Source organism: Brachycentrus maculatus, unplaced genomic scaffold, assembly GCF_059751285.1.
Source record: "Brachycentrus maculatus isolate JH-2025_06_01 unplaced genomic scaffold, ASM5975128v1 h1tg000183l, whole genome shotgun sequence".
NCBI lineage: Eukaryota > Metazoa > Arthropoda > Insecta > Trichoptera > Brachycentridae > Brachycentrus > Brachycentrus maculatus.
Window position 1 is genome coordinate 1,174,605 of NW_028280934.1, and position 22,977 is coordinate 1,197,581.

General features: G+C 32.0%; 1 protein-coding gene across 1 annotated transcript in view; it reads right to left on the reverse strand.

Annotated features, from left to right (window-relative positions):
- The window catches only part of timeout (circadian regulator timeout), a 304,829-nt gene that overhangs the window by 153,497 nt on the left and 128,355 nt on the right, over positions 1-22,977 (reverse strand). The window lies entirely within an intron of this gene.

Consider the following 22,977-nt stretch of genomic DNA (forward strand, 5'->3'; position numbering starts at 1 on the left):
ATATTTTTCAATTATCATATTTTCAAACTTATTTTCATTCAAACACTCTTTTCTTTTCAAAACCGTATATTTATTTCGAGGAAAAACTTTTTTTAAATACTTAAACGGTGTTTCAAGGAAAAACTTCAATAACGTTAAATATAACCGCGGTTTAAAAAAAAAGTTACAACTAATCGTACATTGGGTCTTAAACATTTGTGATTGTCATCGATTAACTATTCTACGTTCTCCTGTGCTTCCATCCGAAATTATATCATTTAACGATAACGATGACATGCCGTATTCAAAACTTCAACCAACTACAATTAACAATAATGTTTTAGAGCTAAGGTCTATAAGATGTGGATCCGTCTGATAATTTTTTAATGCCTGTTCAAAGTTTAAACTGTCGGGATTATGTTATGAACTCGGATTCCAGATTTCAACAGCTGTTAAAATTTTCCTTGTTAGACATACATTATCAAATTGAGTATCTACTCAAGGTATTACATAAAACTATTTATTGATTTATATGTATCTCATTGTCCTTGTAATACTCACATTATCAAATTAAGTATTTAAGCATTTTTTTTTTGTTATTAAATATTAACCTTCGTACCAAACTTGGTCGATTCCATAGTGATTTCTATAATGTCAACTATCTTAATACTGATATGCAAAAATCCTATTGCTGAAATGCGTGTGGTCCAGAGATCGATTTTAAATTCAGAGGTTTTTAAACCTGAATGAAATAACAACTTTAGAAATATACATCGTTACCTTATTTGATTTTTCGATTCGATTACTCAAAGCTAATCAAAGCACAAATTTTGTTGCGTACAGCGAATTTCTAGGTTCTTATATTATATTTTTTATATAAAAATTTGAGTTGAAATAATTATAAACCGAGAAAACATTCGATAGAATAATTCGAGTAAAGGAAAAAGTAACGATTACCTATTAAAAAGTGTCTTAACTTTATATGAGACATGTTAATGGAAGACTTCCATATATATGTTTCATATCAAGTTGAGACACTTTGGAAAAAAATTAAATCTCATCCGAAGGGTAATTAATATAGTAACTATGTAATGCTACTATTTTTTTTTTTTTAATTTACATGTTGATACAATAAATCTAAGGTAATATCCAATGTAGAAATTAAGCTTAAATTACCATCTAGAAATAAATAAATGAAATTTCTTTAGTTTATATTTTTTACTACCCTGGAACTGAAAATACTACTGAAAGTACAAAACTGATAAAATTACATTATGTCCATTAGACGCAATGCCAATTGGAAACGTATAAGAGTCATAAAAAAATGTTTTTGGGCGATTCCATTCGTAGCTCACAAGTTGTCATTCGGAGTTGACGTATTCGCTACGCAATGCAAAATAAAAACAACATTTTGGAGTTTTTTTAATCATATTTTTTAAAACATATTTTCATATGGTGTTCGGAGTGCGTGGTAGTTTTTGGTAAGGGAAGGGTAATAAAGTGTGAGTATTTCAATGATTTAGAATTTAGTACATAAACCCTGATGATGACAAGGTTCTTGCCGAAACCGGTTGGATAAAGTATACCAATAAAAAGTGGTCAAAACAAAGTTGTTTTATTTTATAAAGTTAATAAATGTGCCACAAATTATCTGCCAAAAACATTCAAGAAATAAGAAAAATGTAGCTGAATCACTTAGAAGCACCAAAAATTTTTATAATATTTATAATCGAACGCATCATCTGATATTCAGGATAAATTTTTACTTCCTTTATTTTGTAATTTTACGGTTGTGCTTGTTTCAGTTTCTGAAATACTTGTATGCACAAACAAATATAATATATTGCGGAACCATCGACGATATTTTAATATAATTTAAGGCGCGCGTTTGGTGAACATTCGCGTAAATGCTACGAGACGGAGATACACGGGAACACAGTGGCGTGTAATAGGAAGCTTAACATAATAGTTTATTTGTTATCTAATGGGGAGGAAGTTGGGATACAATGTAGGGGGTGCTCCTGTTCGCAGTTTAGTGAATAATTATAACACAGAACTTGCGGATATAAATGTATCATTCAAGCTATAAATAATTAACGTTTCTCTTCTGCCACTGAAATCTGAACAAGTGAATGCTGTACTAATGCATTAAGATTTACACACGCAATATTTCCAAATAAATATCATTATTTTTATTAGGATTAAGTTTTCTGCTGATATTTTTTGCTAGAAATGCATTTTATATAATGTGTATGCAGCTTACCAAGCTAACTAAGTACGAAGGCAGCTTACCAAGCTTATTATGTACGCAGTTTACTAAGTACGTAGTATACAGCTTAACAAGCTTACTAAGTACGCAATATGCTTCACACCAAGCTTACTAAGTATAAAGTATAGAGTATACTAAGCTTACTGAGTATGCAATATGCTTCGCACCAAGCTTACTAAGTATAGAGTATGAAGCTTACAAAGCTTATTAAGAACGCATTATGCAGCGTTCCAAGCTTACTTAGTACGAAGTACCTATACATCTTGTCAAATTTACTAAGTACAAAGTGAGCAGCTTATTATATACGCAGTATGCAGCTTTCCAAGGTCTAGGTCAAAATACAAATGTAACGAGGGGGTATTAAGATATTCATTTTATACTATACGTATGCATAAGACGTGTTCTCCTTCACCTTTTCCACTACTCTTTAAATGTAAATCGTCAGAGGTAGGCACAGAATAAGTACACAGAATAGGCGCGTTTATCCAAGATTCCCATGTGACATTGATTGATCCCTGGAACCCGAAATCGTCAAATCTCCGAAACTCTGCGCTCCCAATTTGATTAATCAAACCCGGCTGACAGAATAAGACCGGGGTGGAAGGACGATGTTATGGTCCATGCTCTACATACATAGGGTACGTGATCCTAACACCGAGTGCCGCGAATTTAAGATTGCATCGAAGTCGAACATAAGCGACTGGAGAAAGACGAAAGAAGATGACGTCTAGCAGTGGTGAAGATCCTCGAAGGACTAGTATTTATAAGTAGTGAGCAACTTACGTAAGCTAGTACGAATATAAACGAGTAGATGTACTGATAAAGTGAGTCAATCGTAAAAATACTTTCCGGTTGTATTAAAAATGAATATCTTTATGTATTAATTTTTAAATCAAACACAGAGTCTACTAAGTTGTATTTTATCAACAAAACACATAAAAATTACATTGTGACAACTGTTTCGCTTTGTTAGGGCATTATCAAACGAATGTCAATCAAATTGGAGTTCTACAAATTAAACACCAAATCAATAAATAAATAAATAAATAAATGAATATCACCCGTTTCCATAACTAACTAACCTCCACGCCGCTTCTACACAGGGGTAGGCAGAGAAAATAGAACGTCGCACTACTCTGTCCTCGCCTCCTCCACACTCATGCATCTCTTCATACATAAACGCCGATTGTTCCGACTACTGAACTGAACACTATCAAGTAATAGAAATATTTGATCATCCCAAGTTTTCTTTGTTCTTCCACTGCTTCTATTATCAAACAGATTCGCCTCATAAAATTATTTTACCGTTTTTACCTCACTCATTAGTTCCATATGTCTAAACCATCGCAAGATACCTTTTTCATTTTATCGATAATTGCATATGTTCCTTATATCACCATTCTAACATATATCATACATCGTTTTGCCCCACTTTTATCTCAGAAATCACGTTGCGACTGCATTCAGTCTACTTCCAAAACCATCACACACACTTACTTAATTTATGCTTATATATTCATTAAAACTTGTCTCACCGCATCCCCTGATCTGATACAGAAGTATCTAGGCGTCCTGACAGACATTCTCTTGCAAAGTAGTTTTTTTTTAAATTAATGTTTTACTTAGGAAATACCACTATTTTTTAAAATCTACTGTGACACGTGTTTCGATGCATTCCGCATCATTTTCATACGGTGTTTGAAAATGATGCGGAATGCATCGAAACACGTGTCACAGTAGATTTTAAGAAATAGTGGTATTTACTAAGTGAAACATTAATTAAAAATGGATAGATTTTACCACAAAGTGACTGCTGAATATATTAATGAAATTAGTTTTTTTTTATTGAGTTGCGATATTTATAGAAAACGTGAATCGAAATTGTATCCCGATTTTACTGTTATTTTACATATTATTATATGTCAAATCACAGTAAAATTAGGATATAATTTTGATTCAAGTTTTTGCTTTCACTATACCAGTTACAGCCAATCTAAACAAATATTAGTTTTTTAAAACCACCACCAATTTTTTAAGAAATGCCCCGGTGTGGGCAGTGGAAAAGGATAAGTAATTAAATGCTTATATTTAAGAGACAAAAAAGATATTCTAGAATTTATGTATTAAATGTTAAATCAAACACTGATTTCTTGAGTCTACTAAGTTATGGCATTTTCAAACGAATGGGAAACAATTGTCATAAAATTGATTTTCGTGTGTTTTTTTTAAACAATAAAATACAACTTGGTAGACTCAAAAAATCAGCGTTTGATTTAACATTTCATACATAAATTAAAATGGAATTCTACAAATAAAAAGTCAAATTTATAAATATATTCTAGAATTGTATGTTGTAAATGGCGAAAAAGGATTGGATTCAAGACGAATATAAGGCGGTATTGGGAGGCCACATCCTACGCGGCGGACGCTGGTTATTCATCATTTGTGATACTTATTCGGCACTTCATCCATCATCCCGCGGTGTGAGGGACACTCCAGATGCCGTCACAGCGACCGATTTCGAAATTTAGGACTTTCATGTTTAAGCATTCGCACAACCGACCAAGTGGGAAGGGTTACGTAAATCAGGCCAAATCCGAATCCAAATAAACCATAATACAATAATAAAACGTCACCGTTATTATATTGGGGCAGGGTAATCTGCCTGTGATCCAGTTTCAAAGAAATAGAAGTTAAATACATTTGTTGTGATGCAGGTCAAGTAAGGAAAGTTGCTTGGGGTGAAGGAAAATACAGTAACAATTTTGAAAATAATGTCAAAATGTAAAAATAACTCATAATTGAAGAATCTCTTATATGTGAATAAGAATTGTCACATCCAAAATGTTTTTAATTATATCATGACATCTGAACAAAGATGAATAAGAATATGGAAATCTGGGTATTTACAAGGGTTATGACCTGTTTTAGGCTGGTTTTGGTGATCACTTTAGACTCGTGTAAAATCTGCGTAATCGGAGGGCATGTATGACTAGATTTATGAATTTGAAAGAGGCGAGGAGTGTATGTCAGGACAGAAGAGTGTGGCGTTCCATCCTATGTGCCTACCCCTGTGGGGAACGACGTGATGGTAGTAGTAGTAGTATATATACAAATTTGTGTATATGGAATTATTGGTAGGTCCTTTACTACAAGGATAATGTAATTTACAAGATATAACAATGGCAAATAGAGAATTTCGCCCACTCAGCGCCTCTCAGCAGACTGTTATTCCTAGAAATTATACAATTGCGCGGTTTGGCTGGAAATTACGAGATATATTACCCGAGGCCCGACACACAGTTTGGTTCCAAGTCCCGACCGCCCACGCGTCTAGCGCTGACGTGACCTCTTCCCGAAAACGAATTAAAAAGGGATCGATTAACGTCTAACGCAAACTAAACTGAAGTTTCCCCTTTGCGCGGGCTTCATTTAAAAGTGGAATGTCAGCATTAATTATAACGAGTCTACTTACAACGTTTTGAGTGTGGCCTAATACTTGTTCACAAATCTAGATTATCTCCAATTATAGGAGTTATTTTTCGTATTATATTTTGACATCTCAACAAAGATAAGGAAGAATATGGAAGTCTGGGCATTTATGGGGCTTACGACCGTCATAGGCTGGTTTAAGTGAGCACTTTACACACGTGTAACATTTACCAATTCTACCCATGATTGACAAACACACTACCCAAATTCTTGGAACTTCTTTATATATGATTCGATTTCGATTGTGCTTGAATCATCAGAATTTTACTAGAGACATATATAGGTGAAATTGGGAAGCTTTTTATTGAGTAGAAACTCTTTAATAAACCAGCCTATGACAGTTGTAAGCCCCGTAAATGCCCAGACTTCCATATTTTTCCTTATCTTTGTTGAGATGTCAAAAAATAACTCCTGTGATGGGAGATAATACAGATTTGTGAACAAGTATTTGGACACACTACGAATTTTGTAAATTTCTTAGTATTGTATAAAGAACACAAAAATATGGAACGAATTGCTTAAATGATTATCAAGTTTTCAATTAAAACGTTGTTTAAGGGGGATTTTAAATCACCTTGTTGGGTCCCAATAGGTTAAGATGAAATATTCCAAAAAAGTAGAGAGCATATTTTATATAATGCAATGAAATACTTATTTTAGGTCATATAAAATATTAGTTTTTACTTGAGTGATGTTTATAAAAAAGTGAGTTTTATATTTATATGGAAACTAAGGGTTGGTTATAAAGATGGCTCAACTTCGCATTTTTAAAATACCGTTTTTGTGAATCCCACGATTTATTGATATGTTATAAGCCATTACTTCGTTTGTTCCAACGGCTATATAACGTGATTCTGTAAGGAAGCCTATTTCGTACAAACAATAAATATTTCAATACCGATGGAACCTCTTGCATTATTCATAATAGTCCTTCAGATGTTCCGATTCCACTCAAAGTCCAAGAAAGGGGAAACGCAATAAAATTAATGCTAATTCCGCTCGGCTGTCCTACTTAGATCCAATATTAGGGATATTGTGAAAATATGAACTGGAAAAGGGATATCGAAAGGCATTGTCGAGAGAGAAAAGAAAACGATTTAAAATAGGTCGCAAATATGGACGAAGACAATATTGACGAATATGTGAAGCCCGTTTTCAGGGATGTACATAACAAAATCTAGCTGAAATACTCATATTTAGATAAAATATTTTTTTCAACGATTGGTATTAAATGCACGATTCAACAAAATTATAACACAAAAAAATTTAAGTTAATAGCTAAACTAACTAACGAGCACGCCGATTCCCCACAGGGTTAGGAAAAGAGATGAGAACGCCACACCGAGCTGTCTTTGCCAAAATCGTCGCCTCTTCCACATTCATGCATCTCCTCACACATACCCGCATTTTCAAAATGGGGAAAATGTATTTGTATATAAGCATGATATCTTAGAAGAAAAATTAATCTCAATGACTTTTTCTTCTAAGTTAATCAAACTGAAATACAAAGCAAGTTTTCAACTTTCAAGCAATTTTTTTTTCTAACAAAGAACATGAACATCGGCGGGCTGATTTTTTAACCAATAGATAAAAATCTCGGTAAGTGGTTATATTCGAACATTTCTTAGCATTTTTGTTAAAAAAAAAGTAAAAATAAATACTCAAAGTAAATACTAAATACATTAAAAATGTCAATAAAATGTAAGCATTTACGTGTTTCATGACAAACAAAAAAACGACAGTTCAATGAATCAGAAAGAAAAAACTGTCTTATAGCGCGAGTAAGAGTTTCAAGGGAAAAAAAACTAAAATCAAAAAGAGTTCTCTCTGCAAAATCTTCAAAGTCTACAAGTTCTTTACTTTCAGCATTTACTAAGCTTTAGTATATTAAAGCTTAACTTATAAGGATACGTTTACTTCTCCTTGCCATAGCAAGAGAACTCACACTAAAGTACTGATCCTAGCTTACACAAAGTCCAGCGGGGCTATGCGTCGTAAATATCATATAATAACTTTGTCAAAAAATAGATTCGCGGACAAAAACGTTTCCTGGGGGAGAGAAACGGACATCCCACCCTTGCTTTTGAGGGAGGCACGATGTATTGTTCTAGCTTCGTTCAAAATCCCCTTCCAGAAACAAAGAAATCTACGAGGCACAAAATATAACACAAAAATGTTACGAGAAATATATGCGTAATTTCATTATGTATGGGATATTGTAAAGCGACCACTACGCCATGCTATAAAATGTACATTACATCGTTGCTTCTATTGCAAAATGAAATACCTTCAAAAAAGCTTTATCAGATTTCATCTTGCTGGAGGCACAGCGGAAAATTGGCTTATGTCCCAATAAACAGTAATTCAATATAATATAATATAAAGTGATATAATTTTAAGCGTTTACAAATACTTGTTTACAAATCTCAGTTTCTCTACTTAGGAGTTATTTTACATTTTTGACATCTCAATGTAGATGAAGAAGAAAAACGTAGTTGACTGATGTGAAAATACGTAAAAAGTTGTTCTCTTTAAGGCTGCGCAGAGATTGAATTGGCTGATTCCTTTTTTGTATTAAGTATATATTTGTCTTATTTCAGTTAGTTCCAGTATTTAAAACTATCGACATTTAGGGAAAAGTGTCTAGCAGTATTTGAGTAAGGGTGTTATTCATCTTAATTAAATGTTGTTATATTCTCAATATTATTAATATTCAAAGCATTTACTTTGTGGTTAGTCATTTTTACTTTTATACATTTTTACAAAAATATTAGTTATATTAGCATGATATATAACATATTATTTATTGATTCGGCATTAAAAAGTGGCTATATATTATTTTAATAAAATAATATATAACCACTCACCGATGAGTGGTTATACATATACATTACTAATATTAATGAAAAATTGTAAAAAAATATAATAGAAAGTATTGTTAATTTATAAGTATCTCTACTTGATAAGAAACATCTGTCGTTGCCTTTCATGTGAAAGAAGGTGGAAGTCTGAGCAACCCAGAACTTTCGACCTGGCATCTGGCTATCTTAAGCGATCATTTATACACTTGTGCAACTTTCGCCACTCCATTATTGAACATCAATATTGCATTGATTCTTGAAATCTGTTAATATGCCACGGTCTCACATATGGGTATAACTTTCGATACGTTTGGAAGTATGGAAGTAAGGCTGAATTAAGATAAAACAGGGAATAAGTTGTATATTTTGGCTATTGTAATTGTGGAATTAATTCACTAACGAGAATTAGACCTTAAACTACCAGTATGATGGTATGCTTAAAAAGTTACTAAATTTTCCATCATCAACAAAAAAATGCATACAAACAATTAACAAAAATACGGTTTTCAATCATTATATTTTTTTATACATACATCGTTTTGGCTATGAAACGTCGGTGTGCTCACATGGAACGAGTGTTGTCCACAACCTTCCGGAAATATTAAACGACCGGGTTGATTGTTAAACCTTGTAATTTATATCTCTCTAGAATATGAAAGGGGTTTTATGTTATTTGATTAGTCATTATCATGAAAATAAGAATTCAAATATGCGGATGGGGTTCAACTGCGACGATGTGACCCTTATGATAAATTACCCGATGGTCTTTCAACATTTTTCCCCGCGTTTCAAAATCAAAGGGATATTATCAAGCCCGATTCTACAATATTTGTTTTACCTTTGGAATGTAGATTTCATTGCTCGCGTATTTCATAACGCCCAGTAGACGTACCTACATAATTTTGAATGCGAAATTTTAAGTTGGTAAAATAATTTATTTAAACGTTCATACAGTACCCGAAAGCTCTAACAATTTTAATTAAACGGGTTAGTTTCTAATTTAAGTTTCACTAACGAAATTTAATAAAAAGTCTGATTTAAAAATTATAAAAAGATGCTATCGTATGTTTAAAATAAAATGATAAGAGTAAAGAAATTATAAAAGTAATTAAGTGGTTAGTGTATGTTATTTGGACATCATTGATAACCTGGTCATCATCAGGGATGGATATGTACATTAGAGTGGGCCGATGACGTTTTTTTGCGAATTTAGCAATGAAAGCGGTCTAAAAAGTTGCATTTTGGATTGCACATAACGAGAAAAATATTTTAAAAAATATTCGATACTACTTTTGGCCCTCAACCAGAGCTCAAAGTTTTCGGAAAAGCCATTTTTTCACGCTTTACCAGCTGCCATTTCGTAATTTACTAATATAGACAGTGTAATTAAATGTTACGATGTGTAATATAGTTTACTTAAATAGCACATAAAGATAAAAGTTGCACTTTACGTTGTTATAAATAGGTAGCGTTGTTTTAGTATGGCTTTATATCCATCAGTTTTCGGCCGGCGCGCGGCGCTCTAAGGAATCGGTTGCGCTTTCCGTAATTTTCTTTAGATCCCTGTACTTTAAAAATGAGTTAGATTTTAAAATATTTTATAATTTAGGTTACAAATTATCTTAATAAACGATTAAAGTTATTTTAAATACATTATTATGTTAATTAAAACCGAAATGAGTTCATCTAAACCCTGTATAAAATAATACTAGATTTTGGTTTTTAGCCTCTTTTATTTTTGGAATTTTTCTCGAACCGGTTTCAAAAAGAACTTTGTTATCTTCAAGGATAGACATATACATGTATATTCCAGAAGACAACAAGGTTTTTGTCGAAACCAGTTAGAGAAAAGTATCAATAATGGATGTGGTAAAAACCAAGTTCTAGTTTTATTTTATACAGTTTTATAAAATGTGCCACAAATTATCTGCCAAAAATATTCAAGAAATAAGTTTAACCCGCTACTAACATAGACGTAGTGAGGTAGTTTGTTCTATATTTGGCGTACCATCAGGTCAAATCGTAGAAACGATATAAAAATGATGATAGGCACTATTGACTTAAAATAATCTTCAAAAATTCATCGGAAAAACAGCCGTACTTCAAAAATAAATTGAAAAATTATCGCATATCAAAACAAGGTTACAACACCTTTGTTTAAATGAAAATGGAATAAATATTTACAGGAAACTACAGTATCAGTGAGTTCAAAATCATTCCCTGAACCTTCATCGTCCAAGAGGAAAACTTTACAACTATAACAAGTGTGTGTAAACGATTTGGTTTTTCCGACCGATGGGCTGCAACTTTGACTTTTGTTGTTCTAAAAGACTACAAGCCATACTACACCAATATTTGGAACTGGCAAATATATTTCACATTCAATCGTTAATGATTTTTTGAGCAAAAGTTTGGAGCTTGAAAATATTCAATGCCTAAGCTGCGATAGGATTGTATTTAATACCGGCTGAAAAATGGAGCGATTCGGCATTGAGAATAAATATAAAATAAACCATTACAATGGTTTATTTGTCAATTACCTAAATTCTAATGCATTATCGTTTTGACATTTATCACTCATGATGGTCTTACATCTGGTCTTCGGGGAAATTTTAATCCAACTGGAAAAGCTTTAAGGTTTGTGAATGATTATCTATTATGATTTTTACTGTACCTGTAAACCTACTACATACCCTAAGCTTAGACCATCTGTTTCAATCTATTACTATTGAACATTGTTAACCTGAAATCGTAAATCAACAACCTGGAAAAATGGCACACTCTCGATAACTGACAACTGTTTATTTTAAAATCCACAAATAATTGTCAAAGTTTACGCTTCAGTGTGGTTAATTGTAATAAGAAAACCATAGGATAGTGCAAATTATTTAATTGAAATAATAAGTTTATCCGGAGCTTCGGGGATGATTTAAAATCAAAACAGATCCTGTCATTCAAAGGAATGCTTTTTTGTTCATCCTATAAACTCAGTTTCAACATTGTTATCGGATACCAGAAGCCATATCGGGACCTAAATTTGAGAAGAATCATCGAAACTCGGAAGAAGACAGATGCTAACCTTAAGGTTATTTAAGTTACCGAAGCTTAATTTTTAAGCTACCAACTACATAGAAATAATTATTAGGGCTAAATCATAAGTTTCACAACCACCAATCTTAGTTAAAATATCGGACAGCTTTTAAGAGATGATTTTAATAAATCGAAGATCAGTTTTTACTGTATCCTCCATCCCTTGTAAGATGTAGGCCTTGTGGAACGCTGCGTTAAAATGGTGACAGAAGGCTCGATAACAGTAACTGGCCAGAAAGCAAAAGATGGTGTTGTACGAACTAAAATAATGCAAAGGACTAAAATACCATCATTCGATAGTAAGAAACAGTGTGAATAAAAAATTACTTTTATTTTCGCACTCTGGTTTATATAGAAAAATCTGCGAATTCCGTCATTTTTATGGTTTGAAAAATAAATATAAAGCCAATTTCTAAATTTCTAAATATTTTTTTTTCTTGCTGAATGACTTTTCTTTTATTAATACATATATTTTTTTCTTATAAACGTGAAATTTTATATTTTGTGAGAATTGAGAATTTCGTTGAAAAATATCAAAATGTAAAAATTTCAATCTTGGTTGGTTTGTCGTTTTTAATTAACATAATGTATTTAAAATAATTTTAATTGTTCATAAAGATAATCTTTAACTTATACTTAATCGCACTTAATATTTTAACACATTTTAAAAGTACCGGGATATAAGAATAAACACGTAGAGCGCAACCAATCCCTTTGAGCGCCGCGCGCCGGCTTAATACTGATGGAAACAATGACTTACTAAAACAACGCTACTGATTTATAACAACAAAAAGTGCAACTTATGACCTTGTGTGCTTATTAAGGAAGGTATGTTACACATCTTAGCATTTAATTAAACTGCCTACATTACTAAAATACGAAATGGTAGCTGGTAAAGCGCAAAAAAATAGCTTTTCAGAAAACTTTGAGCTCTGGTTTAGGGCCAAAAGTAGTATGGAATATTTTTTTAAATATTTTTTACGTTATGTGCAATTCAAAATGCAACTTTTTAGACCCATTTGTCTTTGATATCTAAAAAAATAATATTTTTCATACATCAACGGCCCACTCTAATGTACATGCCTGAACATGACAAGGTTTTTGTCAAAAACCGGTTGGAGAAAAGTACCCAAAAAGTGGTTAAAAACAAAGTTAAACTTTTATAAATGTGCCACAGCAAAGTATCTGCAAAAAACATTAATGAAAAAAAGAGTATTTTTCGAGTATTGAAGTGTTATGTTTGTTTAGTGTTATGTTTTTTTGCAGATACTTTGGTGCACATTATATAAAACTAATAAAATAAAATCAAAACTTCGTATTCAACAACTTTTATTTTTGGTACTTTTCTCAAACCATATACCTATTCATCCCTGAAGATCATAAGGTTCTTGTTGAAACCGGTTGGTTGAAACAAATACAAAGTTTTGGTTTTATTTTATAAAGTTTTATAAAATGTGCCACAACATATCTGCAAAAAACATTCAAGAAAAAAAAGTTAATTTCACCAAAAAACATAAAACTAATCAACCCTCACCATTTTTTGTGAAAACTATAATTCCGTCATATAAAGTTATTGCGTGAAAGGAGTAAGGTAGCTAATTCGGGAATAATAACGTAGCCAGCGCATAAATAGTCGTAAATTAAAGGCCGAGTAGTGAAAAGGACGCGGCGGCAAGAAATGATTCAGGCCGAGTCGTGTAGCTGACGCGAGGTCAGCGATTCGTTTGGCCCCACTGGGAGGGATGATTTATGAAGGGTGTATTGACTGTACCTAATCGTAAATAAACGTAGTGGGGGAAAGTGATTACGGAAAAATGTTGAGCTACAAACCTCACGATACGACAAGAAAATATCACAATATTTTGTTTTTTAATTTATTATTTTTACTCATTTAATTTAATTTAATTTCTTATTAATTTTAAATACATATAATGCAATAATTAATGAATTGACTAACATGCTTTTTTTGTAAAGATCTACCAAGCCACTTTATGTTGTGCTACAAACCTCACGATACGACATGAAAAAATCACATTTTGAATTTTAAAAAAAATCTTTTAATTTAATTCAATTTCTTATTAATTTTAAATACATATAATGCAATAATTAATAAATTTATTAACATACTTATTTTGTAGAGATCCACCAAGCCACTTTATGTGTCTTGTGGGTTTTTTCAAATTATTATTTTTTTAAATCTATTTAAATATAATATGCACAAAAAAATACTGTATGACAACCTCTTTCCATTTTAAAATTAAGTTTTTCTTCATAAATACCACTGTTTCTTAATATTACCAAAAAATCACTGCCGAATCAATTAATGAAATATTATTTTAACATAATTATTTTGTGTGTTAAATCACTCGTAAACGAGTTGAGGCTTAATAAAAAAAATATATACTCTCGTATTCATACAAAACAAAATCAAAATCAAGTTAAGACTCATAATAATTCATGCTGATATTTGAATGAAGTTCCTAGAAATTTTGAAACTTTACACAGTGTTTGAAAATGATGCGGCATGCATCGAAACACGTGTAACAATAGATTTTAAGAAATATGGTATTTACCAAGTAAAACTCAAAATAAAAATGAAATAAAGGTAGGTTCGCCAGTAAAATTGTCATTCTTCATTGTAGATTAGATCTGTCACACGGTGAAGGTTAAACATTGAATAATTCCGGTCGACGCGACGTTTGTAGCTCAGTTAGAGTCGGTGCCGCACCGTAAAATCGAGTTATATTCCCTCCAAGTAGCCGGCTCATTCAAATTTGAGTACACCGTTAAGGCTACGTGTAAGGAAAGAGATGCATAAAATTTACAGGCGTTTCATGTTTCAATGGGGGAGTATTAAGGGAACATTATAGCTGTTTGACGCGTTCAGTGACGCGAGGCGTAAAAAAAGCGTAAAACGTCTGTCTACTCAAGCGCCACCGTCGACTTTTTCAATTTCTGGTACTTGTTGGTTCTTAAGGGTCGTTACATGCTACAAAGGCAATTACTGCAGCCTGAATACAAATGCGTACCGACGCGCGGCGAAAACAGCAAACTTTTCCAGAACATACTAATGTAAAAGACATTTATTTAAGGACTAATATAATACCTTTCGACATTCTCCAAACACATGATATTACAAATACAATGCACAGCAACACCAAACCGATTTTTAACAGATGAATTCATCATCATAATACACGAGGACATAATTAAATACACGTGGAGCCGATAAACACAACAAAGTTTGGAGTAAGGTCCTTGCAATTATTGCCTGTATACAAATTAACCAGCTTCCTGACATATATAAAATAGAACCCAGACAGGGATCCAAAGTGAATGAACTGAAAATACTTTATGGAAAGATTTTTGTGTTGGTGATAGTTTTATTTTCTCATTTCTTTCTTTTAAACGTTCTTATTTCCGTATTTTTTTTTAATATGCCTATTAACTATTTACTACTTTTATAGGTCGTACATAATCAATGAAATATCATAGTAATATAACATAGTATTGGGATAACAAACAGAGAATGAGATACAGGACTGGGATTCGTACAGAAATAAACACCAATTGTTTTTTTTAGTTAATTAATCTTTAACTTGATAAATACCACTAGCCGTATTTACGAAGTAAAAGTTAAATTAAAAATGGATAAGTATAATAATAATAAGTAACTGCAGAATTAATTGTAAAAAACTAATTGAGGTCCCTAGTTTTTTTAATTACTTCAAGTTACTTTTGGATCTTAAATTAAAACTTGGGATTTTTAAACCAGCTGTGGAGGTCCTCACCAAAAAGTTACATTTCCAACACTGTACTAAAAAATCCTTTAATCTGTTATTTTAACTGTATCTTATCGAAATCTTCCTATCGAAACTAAAATTGTGACAAAACCTGGCTAATCCTATGGTAAACCAATATAAAATCATTAAATCGCACCAAAACGTAATAATTTTACAAGCTAGAATTCCTGATGTATTTGTCACAATATTACAACGTTACATTTCCACCATATATACATACATTACGATAATTCGCAACAATACGTAAAATTTTCCTTTTCAAATAATTCATTGCCTTTGTGATGGTCAAAACATAGTAAAAAACGACTTTTCGGATTATTCTTCAGCAACTTAAGCACACCTATAATAAAAGATCTAAGTTTTTTGACATCTCATCAAAGATGAAGAAGAATATGGAAGTTTGGGCATTTACGGGGCTGACGACCGTCATATTCTGGTTTGATCACTTTACACGCGTGTAACATTCACCAATTCTACCCATTATTGACAAGCATACTAGTCAAATTTTTGGAAGTTCTATATATATATGAACCAATATTGAAACATTGTTCTTGAATCACTAGAACTTCACTAGAGACATCTATTGGTGAGATGAAAATAAGCTTTTTACTGAGCAGAAACTCTTTTATTAGTATGTGAGGCATTTGTGAACAAGTATTTGGAAACACTCAAAATGTTGTAAAACTAAGCAAAACTAAAACAAAATGTTGTAAGTTGTATATATTATATATGAACCAATTTTGAATTTTTTTTCTTGAATCACTAGAACTTCGCTAGAGACATCTATTGGTGAGATGAAATATCAAAAAAAAATTATGAAAAAACTCCTATAATTGGAGATAATCCAGATTTGTGAACAAGTATTTGGACACACTAAAAATGTCATAAAAAGATCTTAGTACTAAAACGGTTAAACACTTAAACCAGCCTATGAGAGGTCATAAGTCTAGACGTGTAGACGAAGATATTGTTCTTCATACATATTGAGCTGTCATTATGGTCCACTAAATAAAACAAGAGATAAATTAACTCAGTTATAATGGCATCAAGAAGTACAGGAAACCAGCGGTATTCCTGTTAAAACTCAAGCAACAGAATCAATACCGCGAACTGTATTACGAGCAACTCGCTAATATTCCCTTTTCCGATAAGACGCTATTACCGGAGCTAATCAATATTCTAAAGAACAAAATAATACAGAGGGAAACGTGTCATTAGGTTAACCCTTCCAACTAAGTAAATAGCACCTGTCAAATTATGGAAGAGATACAATATGACGCGAATCTTCCCCGAACTAATTTCCCCTAAATAGCAGAAAAGCTTTCCCACTTAGTTTCCCCCCACTCACACTCGTAAGGAGTAATTAAAATTAATGAGTGACTCGCCCCTCGCTAAGGGATGGCTCACTATCTGAAGCGATATAAAAAAAAGTATTATTTACGAGTGAGAAATTAAAGGTCACTAAGTTTGGGCCACTCTCTCTGATAGCGGTAACAAGTGGCCCGTTGAAATTAAGAAAACAAATTTGGGCCTGTTATCTCATTAGCGAGTCTGAAAAAATGCACGGACGAATAAACAAGAATTTTTGATATTATTTTTCGTTCAAATATAACCGTACCTACTTCACGGAAAAAATGCGAACTCCGACAAAATTTATTGAAAGTCAAAATCATTAACTTCAGACAGTTTATTCATTGCTAAAATACCTCATTATGAATCAAAGCAAATCAACCGACTTCTTATTATTTAAAACGCAAATCTTTCTGTTACCAGTTAACTAACAGACTATCACGCCACTTCCAGCAGGTGTAGGCAGAAAGAGTAGAACGCCACACCACACAACCTTTGCAATCATTCTTCACCTCTTCCACTATCTCCTCATACATACTCGCCGATGATTCTCCTCCTGACCTGATAACTTTCAAATATTTGACATATTTAATCATGCCAAATTTCCCTGTCTTGATTTTTTTAAATAAATTTGGCTCATTTATTTATTTCACCATTCTTTCCTCACTCATTCGTTCCACATGTCCAAACCATCTTAACACACCTATTTTTATTTGATCTTTAGTGCTTACCTTTAATTATTTTCTTATTTCAAAATTCTAACATCTATCATACGTCTTGCCACACAGTCGTCTGAAAGATCTCAATATCAATAGCATTCAGTCTAGTTAAATCTTTTATTGACTTTATGGTTCACTTAAATACTTTAGGGTCAGTTCCAGGACTCCGTTGTGCACTGTCAGTGTAGCTTCCACTGTCAAGATTTAATTTGCTATAATCTGTTCCCACTATAACTTTTTTGTTTTGTTGTGGAATGTTTGGAAATTTATCACAAAAAAAAAACTTTATTCAAGAGTATTGTTGCCCCAAAACAGCCTTTAAGTCGATAGCCCCGATACATTTAACAAAATATGGAAAAAGATACTGTTTATTGATTTAGTATTAACTTACTTATTATTTATTTATATGTATTTAGTGGAATAACATGATAATTCAAATATAAAAATAAGTTTGTATTTTTATACGTGGATGAGAATATATGGGGTTCTCGAAACAAGTCGTTTTTACATTGACAAACTCATAAAAGTGGTGTTGTCTTATTTTTAAAGTATTTTATGTTTATATTCAAAGAAAAGGTACGCTAAATTGTAAATGCTTTTGAAAAAAATCTGACAAAAAAGAAGTTTCCTTCAATTTTCATCATTCCGATTCAATCGTTCGCAGAAATAATCAAAGATACTTTTTTCCCAATTTGCAACGAGGGAACGAGTAGTTATAGAATCCTTTGACACAGTACACAAGCAGAAATAAAAGACAAAATGATCCAAAATAATGAACTCGATACAGATTATGTGAGGTAACGTTTAAGATATGAAAGAAAATGTAAAATAAAACGATTTGATAGAAATTTGATATTTTCCACACGTAGACATTAAACATGCCAGCATCACTTATTATTTATTGATTTGGCGTTTAATTTGTAGAAATCCATTTTAATTTATGTATTAATTTTAAATCAAACACAGATTTTTTGAGTCTACTAAGTTGTATATAATTAACAAAAACACATAAAAAATTATATTGTGACAATTGTTTCGCCTTGCTAGGGCATTATCAAACGAATGACGACATTCGTTTGATAATGCCCTAGCAAGGCGAAACAATTGTCACAATATAATTTTTATGTGTTTTTGTTAATTATATACAACTTAGTAGACTCAAAAAATCTGTGTTTGATTTAAAATTAATACATAAAGTAATTTATTATTTCTAGACGTTTTTATTTTTTAAATGAAAATATTTATTGATAACTCAATATTGATGGAGAAGAATATGGAAGTCTCAGCATAACAGGGCTTACAACTTGTCATTGGCTGGTATAAGTAAATACACTGTGTAACATTAACCATTCTACCCCTAATTGACAACCACACTAATAAAATTTCGGATATTGTATTTATGCTACAATTGAAAAGATCACCTGCAACATCCATAGATGAAAAAGATTTTTTTTAATTCGTAGAAACCTTTATGAAATTTATGTAAGATTCTGAATTAATTTGTATACTGGGAGATGCCTAAAAGTATCGTTATCAATTACTGTTTCATTTATTTTTTAGACCCGTTTCATAATCAACAACATTTTGAACGGGTAGTGTTCAAATATTTACTTTTAAATTAAGCAAAAATTATTTTAAATTCAACATTACGATTAGTAGAGATACAAACAAAACTTTTATAATTCTACTACAGATTTTTCTTCCGGGTACGTTTGAATTCGTAAAATTAAAATAAAGAAAAAAAGAATATAATAAAAAACGTTAGTTTCCAAATATGGTGCATCAAAAATGCATGGAGATAAAATCATATTTCATGAAAATATTTTCGGAACAGGAGTTTTCCAAGTCATTTTTATTCATGAATTTTTGGAACTGACGTATTATCCCGTGACTAAAAATAATATCATTCGTTTTAACTAAGAATTTGTTTTTTCATATTTTTTTTATTTAAAAGCTGTTGTAAATATATAGGGTGGACCATCTAAAACTTGGAATTAGAAAAAAAATCAATTATTGATAGATGTTCAAGCACATGTTTTGGATTGAGCGCACTAGGCGAGAGCGTGAACGGGTAGTTTTGTCCAATGATCCAATTTTACGAAGTCTTTGTTTCACAATCTTCGATAAAAGGACATGTATTGAGCCTTTTTTTTTCATTTAAATAAAGGTTTCATTTCTTCAAATCTATCGTGACACGTATTTCGATACATTCCGCATCATTTACAAACACTGTATATGAAGCTGAGTCTAAATTTTAGAGTTGTGTCCTTGGAACATTGTAGGTTGAAGAGGGGGTAGGAGCTGTTTATTTATTTTTTCAGTGGGAGTATGGACAATAAAGGAGGCTTGAGTCATTTTCATCTTGTTAAATACGGGTTTGTTATTCTTTATATTTTCTTTTGTTATTAAATAATTTTTCAAAATATGATATCTACCAGTAAAAAAGTAAGTGTAAGTATATAGATTTAAAAAAAAATTTAATACTTTAAACTGTGTCGGTTTCTACTGCTTTTAAAATTGATAGCTATAATATACTTATTTTCCAGTCTGTTTTGCATTTGGTTGGCACTTTGTCACATTGAATTCCTTCCGTTTCTCCCTTCATCGCTCTAGCGGTCTTCCGAAGGTTTGCCGTGAAGATCAATTTGTGGTAGTCGGGTGCAATCCATCCTCACCCCTTTTCTGGTCTCCCCGTCTAACTACTCGTATATCCTTCGCATTACATATTTCACGGATCTAGTTTCTTGCCCTATCTCTTATTGCTTTCACTACAATAGTTCCAAGGGTTTACGTATCGATAATTCGTTTCTTCCAGACAATTGCCTGTTCTTGACTCAAAAAAACAATATTTAATCACGTTACGAAATGAAAATGTATTTTTTAATATGGCTTAATTTTACAACATTTTGAGTGTGTCTAAATACTTGTTCACAAATACCTCTCATACTAATAAAAGAGTTTCTGCTTAATAAAGAGCTTATTTTCATCTCACCAATAGATGTCTCTAGTGAAGTTCTAGTGATTCAAGAACAATGTTTCAAAATTGGTTCATATATATATATATATATATATATATATATAGAACTTCCAAGAATTTGAGTAGTGTGGTTGTCAATAATGGGTGGAATTAGTGAATTTTTAACCAGCCTATGACGGTCGTCAGCCCCGTAAATGCCCAGACTTATTCTTCTTCTTTGATGAGATATCAAAAATAATATGGCTTAATTTTCGTTGGAACATCCTCATAAATAAATTTATTTTACTGTTCTTTCTTCACTCATTACATTCACATGTCTAAACCATCTCAACATGCCTTTCTCTTAAGTTAACCTATAATATTTATCTCAGCTTTGCTTTATTTCCTTGCGTTATTTCCATTTATTTGCAATATTTCCATTAAAAAATCTATCATACATCGTTCTGCAGCGTATTTGCCTGAGAGATCGCATTTTGACTGCATTCAGTTAAATAAAAATAAGAATTTGAATAAAAATTACGAAATTTGTTTGCCTGCTGAAATAAGTGACTGAAAACGGTAGTTTCGAAAGTGAACCTCGGTTGAAGAACCGCACGATTGATATCAAGTTGGATGCATTCCATACATGCCTTCTAGACCAAAGAATGCACTCCAATAGCTTTTAGTTCCTACAGGGTACTACACAGCTTCCTTGCTTAGAGACGAGATCGTAATTTCACTTAATGCAGTTTGCGAACTTGACATACCACAAAATTAGTTTACATGACAATCTATCTATTTTAGCAGGGCAGTCTAAATATTTTATATATTGTAAACACGGATACGCATTTTTTATGAGTTTTTTATATTATTTTTTAACATCTCATCAAAGATGAAGAAGTATATGGAAGTCTGGGCATTTGCGGGGCTGACGACCGTCATAGGCTGGTTTAAGTGATCACTTTACACACGTGTAACATTCACCAATTTTACCCATTATTGACAACCACACTACTGAAATTCTTGGAAGCTCTATATATATGAACCAATTTTTAAACATTATTCTTGAATCACTCGAACTTCACTAGGGACATGAAAAGAAGCTTTTTATTGAGCAGAAACTTTTTTATTAGTACGCGAGGTTCGAACCCTGGATTATAATCACACACATAAGAAACGCCAGAAAATATAATTTTCATTTTTATTATTTAAGCTTATAATTTGACCTAATAATTTATTTACAACATTTTGAGTGTGTCCAAATACTTGTTAACAAAATCTTGATTATCTCCAATTACAGGAGTTATTTTCATGCATATGAAAATAATATGAAAATAACTCCTGTAATTGGAGATAATCCAGATTTTGTGACCAAGTATTTGGACACACTCAAAATGTTGTAAGTTTATTTTTTACTTAAGCATCCACTCTGATTTTAGCTCTAACAAAAAAATACTCCATCCCAATATAATTCTTAGTCTTAGTAGACTGTTGGGGTCAGCTCTCTTCGTCTTCAGGTTGTAGGTTCTTCTATCTTAGGCAACGTCTGCAATCTTTTTTTATTCAAGGTACACCTACCAAAATAAGAAATTGCAGAGGTGCATATTTACCATGTTTTGGTAACATATTTAACATATTATGTTTAATGCGAAATGTGAGCCTACTTAACCGAACACGGGCAATCAAAATTTGGAGCAATGGTGTTATTTTCACAAAATTAGATTTTTTTCTGCGGCACACCAACTAATCACCACGGTACACCAGTGTGCAGCGGCACACACGCAGCAGAACAATGACCTAGGCCATGCCTTTGAATCATGTTTTCTTTCTACGGCATCCAACCTTTGTACATATAATAATAAGTTAAATAAATAAATAAAATTATTTATTATATCAGACACTGGATTATTCATACTACGGATGATAGTCAATATTATAGGTGTCTCAACTTGATATAAGACATTCATCGTAATTTTTATGTGAACAAAAGAAGAAATCTGAGCATCTCAAGGCTTACGACCTGGCATTTGGGTAGTTTAAGCGATCACTTCAACCATTTGTGTAGCGGTAATCATTCTGTCCATTACTGAACATCCATAATGTAGTATACTTGAAAATATGTAATGGCCTTGGATCTCTTTCACATGTGAGTAGTAATTCAATAGATTTGTCATTGTGAAATGTTTTATAAAAAGTAGTATGAAATGTGAAAAATATTAAAATTGGTTAATTTTGAAGTAATATATTGTTGTTTTTGTATTCACCAAATTTTTGGGCGTTTTAAACATTTGAAACACAAGTGAAAATGATCGCTTAAGTCAGCCAATTGCCAGGTTGTAAGTCCTAGGATGCTCACCATATTCTTTCATATAAAAAGAACGATGGATGTTTCATATAAAGTTGATACACATATAATATTGCGATGTATTTGATCGGTTACAGATGACGTAATTGAGGT